This window comes from Merops nubicus, unplaced genomic scaffold (assembly GCF_000691845.1).
Source record: "Merops nubicus isolate BGI_N331 unplaced genomic scaffold, ASM69184v1 scaffold4864, whole genome shotgun sequence".
Classification (NCBI taxonomy): Eukaryota; Metazoa; Chordata; class Aves; order Coraciiformes; family Meropidae; genus Merops; species Merops nubicus.
The window spans coordinates 7,166-17,151 of NW_008602124.1; positions in this window are offsets into that span (position 1 = coordinate 7,166).

Genomic DNA, 9,986 nt, shown 5'->3' on the forward strand with positions numbered 1-9,986 from the left:
AGCAGGCCACAAGCCAAATGAAAGACAAGTGAGATTGGAACAGGGAGCAGATGGTAAATGAGGCAAATGATGAAATGATGTGATAGACCAAGAGGAATGAAGGAAACATGTATAACTCTTCAAGAAAACATACTAAGCTGTGTGTTCTTATTTGCACTGATTTAGGTTTAGCAGTATCATTTTGTGCTAGAGCATATATCATAAAGTGGCCAAATACCTTTTAATGAGAAAATGAAGGGGGTAGTAATGGGTTTATGTTCCAGTAGGAAAAAGGTCATGGACTTGAGTATCAAGTTCAAATGATGAACCCCTTAATCTGTTTGGGAAGAATGCAATGGACCTCTGCAGGGATTTACTGATCCTTGCTTAAATTATTCCTTGTCTAAATATAAATGTTTCACCTCACTTTGACATGTGTCTATAACTTTGAAGTGTTAGCTCAAGAAATGACATATTCTATAAAAGTGGCTGGTGACGTTAACTTCTGGCTGAATATAGGAAAAGTTCAATTGCTTTGAACCTGAACTGATACTATCACTATTAGGGTTTTCAGACCTAAGACCATGTTAAGCCAAGACTTAGTCATATTTAACTTGAGAGGCTCTTCTTAAAGGCGTCACACTTACGTTCCAGTTACATCAACCCTTAATTAAATTGGTATCCATAGGTATGAAAGTACTAGATTAACATCAACCCTTAATTAAATTGGTATCCATAGGTATGAAAGTACTAGATTAACCTTCTGTACCACTATTGGTTTAATTGTCACCTGCTATTCAATGTGCAGATTCTTTAAATTCTTACATGCTCAGGAGCACATCTTTAACTAGACATTGAGCATCTTCGAGGCTGTAAACCATAAAACACTGAGTAATACTTAGCTGTGGCACCTCTGAACATCTTTCTAGAGTTTAGAGATTCTAGTTGCCTAAAGATATGGGAATTCTTGCCTTTAATGACTGCAATAAAGACTGCAGCAATTGTAATAAATAGGTGAATTTTCTTAGCTTCTTATATATTCTCGTGGGTTACAATGCTTTTCACTAGAGGCAGCTGCAGGAGTTTGCTTATATATACATGCAAATATATCCATGCACACACATATAAAAAGATATATGTACACACACCTTTACTAGGCTCTAGTTTTTATGACAGAACGACATTGCAAATTCCATACAGGGCAAAAGTGGAAAATCCAAAGTGGGAGATGGAAAGTAGGTATTGGATATTAGAGAACTGACAGTAAAAAGTCCTTCTGGAATTTGGAAGGCAGGAGGGATTGTTTTGTTTTGGGGTTTTGGTTTTGTTGATTTTTTTTTTTGGTTTGGGGTTTTGGGATTTTTTTTTAGTCACTCCAAGAAGGTACACTGAAATTTTTAATGCTTGATTAGGGATTAATCTGTGTTCATGCATTCATTGTATACATGATTGGTACCTGAATGCCAAATCTTGGATTTTAATAATGGAAAAAAATCCAAGAGATTCCTCTGCTATCCAAGATTCATGAGCCTCTGATTAATAATGGAAATAAATTTCTTCCATTAAATTTATACTTTTTAATATTCATTTTAGAAACTAAATAACCATATCAGAAAGTCAAGCTCCAAACTTGCAGACCTGGTTCATGCTCTGTTTATCAAGATGTAGAATATGTTCTAGGAATATTATCAGTTAAGTTTAAACTTGTTTTAATTCTTTTCCTCGTCAAAAGAGAAGGACCAAAGAGGAAATCTCACGTGTTGTGGGATACCTCACAGTTCTGACTTCTCTAACTTGTCTGTTCCATCAACCTACATGTGAAATGCCATGTTGTGATGTGTTCTGGTCCTACCATGCCTCACTTGTGCTTGTAAAACATGCAAAATCAGAAATGGGACCTGATAGAAATTGTTCTTGGCTAGAAGAGAGCTGCCATGTATTTCTGTGTAAAACAACTATGTTTGGAGGAAGTTTTTGCTATCATGATCCATGTCATTCTCATTTCACAAGGGAGCTTCAGCTCTTGGTTACCCAGCAGTGGAGATGGACAGAGGGGGTGTAGGAGGCCAGGGATAGTTTGTGCTGCCAGTGGGCACTCTGGTTCAGGCACAGCAAAATCTGTGGCCCCTGCTATGGCTGTCTGCCAGAAGCAAAAATTACTACTTGAAGAAACATTTTTCTTCTGCTGCTGTGTTACCATGATTGTAAGAAGCAATTAAACTTTGTATATTTTCATTCAAAAGAAGGAGGATAACAATAAAATATTTCAGTGAGGAAGATGTTGGCTCAGAATATGTGTCCACCATGCTGGTCTTCTGAACAAACAGACAGGGAATATCCTCCTGTGCTGGCAGCTGCAATGGAAAATGGCTACAGGGAATTGGGCTGCTAAGAGAGGTGAGCTATGTAATTTGCAGGTAAGCTACTCTAAATCGTGCTGTAACTTATGATGGGTTACCCTGATGCTTTGGTCTGCAAACAAATGTTTCCCTTTGTGTTACGCATTTATTTCTGTGTGAGTATCTATTTGTTTTGGAAATGAAGGCAAAGTGTCAGGAGGATTATAGCTAGTAGCTGCATAGGACAGTGCTGTGTGGAGAAGGGGGATGATCTGTTTTAGGAAGAAGTGGAGCTGTGTCGTAGCATATGTAAAAATGTAAGTTGTGTAGAATGAGTGAGCTTAAGGCTGGTTTGAGAATGGTGGAGGTGAAATACATGAATATTAGGTGCCACCATCAATTTGAGGATGACTACTGGTATCTAGGATTAAAAGTTTCTCAATTTTATGAGGACATGGCATTTGGTCTGTGTTCAGTAACAGAAGCTATGGTCATGGGGAGCGGGTGAGGTGAGCCTGTGACTTATTAGTCAGCTCAGTGGTTGTGTAGTTTGCGTATGAGTAAATTGTGGCAGTTGAAAGACATACGATAGTACAATGAAAGAATATCCTTCTATTTTTTTTCTAATACTTAAACAAGTCTAAGTTGTTCTTGAAGAAATATTTTCCTCTGGCAGGCAGTTCATGTGTTCTGCAACAACTCAGGAAGCAGCATAGTGAAAAAAAAAAAATATACAGACACAGAGACACACAGACAGAGACACACACACAGAGACACACACACAGAGACACACACACAGACAGAGACACAGAGACACAGACACAGACACACACAGACACACACCCCCACCCCCCACCCCCCTGATCCTGGCATTCACAGTCAAGACTCACAATTGCTTCAGCTAGAGCAAATCAGCTGCATTTATAAATCCATCTGCATCCTGCAGATGAACAGCAGGACTCTTAAATTTCTGAACCCCTAACTTTTGGGGAGTTTGATATTAACCTTTGCTTTACCCATTGAGGTTACAAAATACACAGAACTTAATAAATTCATTTTAACTAAATGTATTGAAGCACAGAGTTTTACAGCTATATCAATACAGATACAGATATATATTCTGTACAAAACCCCTATTTTCAGATGCCTCATTGTGTTAGGAAACACATTTACATCTGTGTATACTTTGTTGTGACAAACATTCTCCTTCCTTGTTGCATCTCAGAGATGAGTGTTTGCAAAGACTGTAATCCTTGCATGGGAGACAATCATGCCAGTAGGTTTCTATAAGAATAGAAAATACCTATAATATGGGGTATAGGTTAAACCACTACTAGTTTATTAGAGAAATATGAGTCCAAGTCTGGTTTAAGACAGGACACGTCTCATAAACTTTTATTGTGGATTCAGTTCTACAATGTGGTAGTTTCATCTCCTGGAGGAAAACATTGGTCTGCAAGAATGCAGGTGGTCAGTTCTGGGCAAATGTAGGCTGCTCTGGAGGGACTTTTTCTTCTCCATTTTCTAGGAGGGGGTCTAGGGGCTAAAGTAGGCTGCTCTGAAGGGACTTTTTTTCTCTCCAGTTTCTAGGCAAGGGTCTAGCTTATAGGTCTTCTCAGCTGTGATATTGCATGCAGATATCAGAGGACCCAAAGCATTCTGAGAACTAGTGTTATGTTAGCTGAATAAAGAAAAACATTCTTACACTTGATTAACTTGTAGTCAAAACCAAAGGAAGCTTCGACTGTTTAAAAATAAATCATGCCACAGTGTGGAGTATTGAGCAGCAAAGCCTCAACTGGAGCTGCTGCTCTAGTAACATCCTCAGTATCAGGTTTGCTCAGCTAAATGGAGAATATCTGTGTGGCCAGCCTGCTTGCCAGGTACTTGTTTCCCTGAGGACTCCAGGTCATCTCTCTGCCATGCATAAGCATGCAGCAAATACTTTGCTGTTGGGGTGCTGCACCCCTCAGAACAATTTGCCTGGAGGTTTTTGTAAGAATGAAAACATGTTTAAATGGGGCAGGTATTGAATGCAGCAGAGCCCCAGGCTATGTAGTGTGCTACATGTGAGCAGCACCCCACAAACTAACCCAGCAACAACAACAAAGAAGTAGAAGCTGAAGCCATCAGGTGGGAGCATGTGGTTGTATCTACAAGGGCTCCCATGTCAGCCTCTCCTCCTGAGCTGTTTGAAGGCTGAGCTCTATGAATATGAGATTGTTCATATTAATGGTTGAATTAAAACATAAATTCTACTTTGGCCAACTATGAAGCATTTTTAAGAGGAACCCATGGGGGTTGAGAAGAAGGATCTCTAAGAAAATCAGAACTTACATACCCTGATTCAAAGGTAGCAAAGGAGAAATGAGGATGACTTTTTTTAAGCCTGTGAGCCAGCCAGGGTACTCCCCTGGCTATAACAGACACAGATTATCCTACCTAACATATAGTACACCATTGAGACAGTGAAAATAGTTCCCTGACTGAGTAGCTGCCACCTGACATAATACTGGGTCCTAGTCTCTACTGCAGTTAATATTCTATTCAGTACTTCTACTGCAAGTACTATTCTATTTAACTGGATTTTATCTGAACTTGCTAATGATTTCAGCCTAAAACCTTACTTTTGGGAGAAAAAGCCAAAATGTTCTTCCAGCCTTTTTTTTTTTTCTCTTTAATGTCACGATTTTCTGTTGAAGCTCACAAAGCTCACAAGAGGGTAGTCAGTACTTGTGGAATGAAAACAACTTAGGGTGCCCTTGCTGGGATATTGATATTTCATTTAATCACTGATAAACATTTGTAAGCCAGTCGGGTAGGAGGGAGTCAGGGCTACTAGGACTTAGGGGCAGAAGGAACTAACAGTTTTTCAGGGAATGTTTTGATTGTAATGGAAACTTACTACCCTGCCATGAAATATAAACATTGTGTGTTGTCAAGAAGTAAGACCAGAGGGAAAATAAAGCTGGGCCTCAGCTAGCAGAAAACACATAATACAAACAGTGTGGAAAGCTAGGTTTGTGGTTATGTGGGGATTATAAACCCTTGAACCAGCCAAACTGAATAGCTTTCAGTCATACTGTCAGCTACAACATGGTTACAGGTTATTCCAGCATTAATCTGTTGTTAATTAAAGTAAAATCCAGATGCAAACTTATCAGATGTTCTGTGTTTATAATTTGTTCTCCTATGGCATTTGGAGGTGTTAGGTGCCTCAAAATCTCAGTCCTAAGTAATCCAAAGCAAAAGAAAAAAAATGTGGTGCTGTTACCAGCAAATCTAAAAAGAATAAAAGAAAATATTTCTCTATGCACCTTGAACTTCTATCTCATTTCTGAGTGGATTAGTATGTATGTTAATAAGGTTGCAAGAACAGTAATTATGGAAATGCAAGGCACTGGCTGCAGCACCTGAATGTGGTTCTAAATTTCTGAAAATACAGTGATAGCATCTCCCATGAGAAGTGAAAATTCTCTACCAAAACAACATGTCTCCAGGATGGACTTTGAGAGCACAAAATGGAGTTCTTCCTGTTAAAAGCAATATTTCCACAGAATTTTGACACCTACCTGTGTCACCTTCATACAAATCTCCTAGAGAGCAATTCTTTACCTCCTCTTCCCACCACATGCAAAGGCTTTGACAATGCTACACTTAACCTGTAGTTTCTGCTTTGCAAGCTTGGAATCACTCACCTGAAAGGTCTTTCTTCTGCAGGACTAAAATAAATGCCAGTGCCCAAAGGAAAAGCATGGTTTCAGCCTCTCCAAGCTCTGCTGTAGTCCTGGTGGAGAGCCTCACAGCCTTCTTCCTCAGCTTTGCATCGACTCCTCCGCCCAGCCGTTCATGCTGAGGTTTAGCCAGAGTTAGGAGGAAATATGCCCAGGCTGAGCCAAGATTCTTGAGCTGTTCTCTTCTGCTTCCCTCCTTTTCAAAAACACCCTTCCAGCTCCATGTAAAGTCCAGTTACCCAGGCAGATTGGCAGTGGTCCAAGCTCCCCAAAGTTATTTTTTTTACCCATTAATTTATTTACACAGACTACAACTGGAATGTGCTGAAAAGCTTTGGATCCTGTAAATACAGCAAATGGGGCAAGAAAAGGAATGGAGAAAGGAGGAGGAAGGGGTGCTGGATGTTTTTTTCCCTGCAGGATTTCATCTAGGGCAGGGAAAGCAGGAACACTGGAAAACACAGCATCTTTAAATCTTGTGAGCTTACAGGGCTTTTTTTGTTATTTGTTCATTGTGAAGACTGCAGAAACATCTTTTTGGACAGTACAAAGTGTGGCCGTGTTGTGGGAGGTGGCAACTATCTGTGGTGCTTCATATTTAGATAGTACCATAGGAGCTCCTGAGGAGCCATCTGAGCTCTTTTCAGTTTGGCGGATTTTAGAAAAAGGTTAAACCTAGTAACATCGTGTGCAAAACCAGCACTGATAAGGATATTCTGACAATGTGTGTGATTTTTTAGCAGGATCTTAATTAAACATTAATTATTTGTCTTGAGGTTTCATAGATGCCGACCGGGCAAATGTCAGTCTTTGGCCCCACTAGACTGGTGTTCAAAGACTTAAGGTATTTCTTTTGTGGTATTGTTCATATGTTCACTTAAGTTGAGTTACCTTTTTTCAAACTGTTGGAAATAAAAGGCCATTACGATGTCCTACTTAATCCTAAAGGCTGTTGCCCAGGATAAACAATGTTCTAAGTATTGAAAACAAACACTTGCACTCTAGAACATATTTCCTTAGTCTTTACCATCTCTCTAGCAGTCAGAAAATAAAGTTATTTGGATACTGTATCTGAAAGTGAGCCTATAGTGATGCTATCATGGAGCTTAAAGTGTAACCATCCTCAAGGAATTGCAAATCAAGTTAGATTGTAAGCCAAATTACAAGGCAAAATAGCCTCAGTGATAAAGATTCCATGTTTGGAATTTAGCTGGTAACTTTGTCAAGGCTCTGAGCAGAACAGGGCACAGAGCAACTTTGGTGTGTATTGAGCCCTCAGAGATGGTTCTAGTAAGCTAACATTTTTGTGAAATAAAACTGAAATTGGCTATGGGAATTAGAGTGGCAATGGTTTTTTTTTCTGGTTGTTTTGGCTTAAATCACTATGTAACAATACTGCATTTTTTATGAATTCTTGTTTTGAGAATAAATCTGATCATTACTGTTAAAAAGTTACACAATTTTTTTTTTTTTTTTTATAAGCAGGTCTGAAGATAGGAATTGCAACAGGTAACACGGAGTCCACTGTTGTATTCTGTGTTTGAATATGAGAAGCTGATGTGGTAGGCTATGATTACTGAAGTGAGAGATTACCTGTCTGTTGTCTGGGCTTTGGCGAGAGGAGGCTAAGGGCCAGAAGAAGGATTTTGGTGAATAGTTGGCCTGCTGGTTTTTGAATGTGTTTGTCCTTTCTTAAGCAGAATCACCCAATGCATGCTCTGCATTGCAAAGGGAGCCTTTGCAATGGATGCTTTTTTGCGTGTTCTCTGCTGTCCTCTGTACCACGTTGTTAAAAAGCAATGAACGTTCATTGAATCAGTTTTCCCTTCAACACACTATAAAAAATAATAATGCAATTTCCATTCCAGACCACCTTTGCTGAGGTCAGTCACCCCTTTTACAGCACGTTTCCTTGAGGTTCCTCCTGAATTGTTTTCAGGCTCCTGTAATAGTTTTAGTGACTCCAAGGCACTTATTTCTTATTTTTACATATTGTATTACCCTTGATCATAGTGAAGTGCTGCTCTGATAGCCATGGAGAGCTAAACAAATTAGTGAGGTGTTTCTCTGGTATTATACTCCAGGGATTGTTTCTGCAATTAAAGAAGTTTTTTTTCCATCACAGAGAGATGCAGACAGAAAAAAAAAAAATACTTCTGCCAGGTGGGATTCAGGTTTTCAGTAGAACTACCTGTCCTAAGAATTTTTATGATTTTGGCTGATAACCTGAGATGGCTTTTGTTATTTAAAAATACTCATAATGAAGCTACAGATGATGACGACTTAACTAGCCACATGAAGTACAAAACAAATCTAGGCCATATGACAGAAATCATTAAATTCCAAAGTAGATTTTTCAGTGAAAAGAAAGAAGATTCGAGAGGAGCATAAAGAATGTGATACAAAAATACTTGTCTTCTGAAAAGTTAGTCAGTAACTGATTACCAACAGAGAAAGCATTTTTCAGCACATTTGTCTTAGAAATGTCTTAGAAATTATATGAGCATATAATGAGATCATATGAATATAGGTTTGCACAGGATCCAGCTGTTGAGATGTTCCCAAGATATCAGCAGCCAAAAAAAAGCATACCAGTGAACAGGGATGTGAATTTTTGCCAGCAGGCAGTCTGGTGAAAGGGAGAGCAAACATTAAGTCTATTTTGGGAATTATTTTTTGTACAGTCTTTCTGTATCTTTTTCTTGGACTACTCAAATGTTTGGCAAAAGCAATAAATAAGTGCACAGTGATCCCAGTGAGTGCACAGAGAGAAGGAACAGAATAAACAAAGGGCGTATGTCAGCAGAGGACATATGTGCCATGTGAAAAATACCATACTGTTGTTGGGCATGAACCCCTGCAGCATGGGCTGACAGAGGATACAGCCGAGCATAAACTTTGCAAAAGGTGGAGAGCACAGTAATTGCAGTCCCTTGGGACTTTAAGTGAGAGAGAGAGAGAAGATTCAGTGAAGATTACTTCAAGGAACAAATACATGGTAGAAGGCCCATCCTTGTAGGGAGAGGAGAGCACCTTACACTGAAGAGAAGGAAATTAAAGAGAATAATCTCTGTCCTGGATTAATACTGGTAGATGATGAAATCAGTGCAGTGAAAGGTTCATGTGTCCCACCAACCCATTCCTGGGAGACGATTTGTGTCCATTAGGGTCTGGGGAGATTCTCTGGGCTCTTGTGACAAGCTTAGTATCTGCTAGCTACTCATGACCAGAAGTTGCCTGAAGACTGTTGCACACCTTAAAGTAAAATGAGGTTTGGTTCATGGTCCTTTTAGAAGAAGTCAATTATTTTCACTCTCTTAATTTACTCGGTTTCTGGCTACTGGGTTAAAACAGTAGTTGGATAGATGTGGAAGTGGAATTTTGTTAACCGGAGAGACTGATTTCCACAGAGCAGGTATGCAGCCATGGGCAGCTTCTGAGGGAAGAAGAAGCATCCAGTACATCTATTTGGTGAACAGAAGAAAGGCCTCTTGCGGTGGTGATTTCACCAAAGTGAGGTAGGTATTGCCATTTAAAGCTTTTGATAGTAGTGACTCTTAAGCACTGCATCTCTGACAGTGTCCACTGAGCCTCCATGTTGCTGTTGTTCATGGAGGAGCCTCAGTTGGTGTTACAGATCTTGTGGGCTGCAGCCTTCAATGTGTGAATACCTTCAGGTTTTGTGCCAGTCCAATCCCTTCTCTAGTCTGTTATATATCAACTTGTTTATCATCTTGATTTGCAAAAGACATCAAAAAGTGTTGAAGTTCCCCTGCTATTGTCATAAAGGTGTAATCTTTGACACTGTTAAAATATATCACATGGTTGATGGTATGAGGTACAGTCAAGATCATCTCTGTCTCTAATTGTACCCTCCCTGCAGAAGTTAACAAATGTATGTGTCATGGAGCAGACAACTCTGACCCAGCTTTCT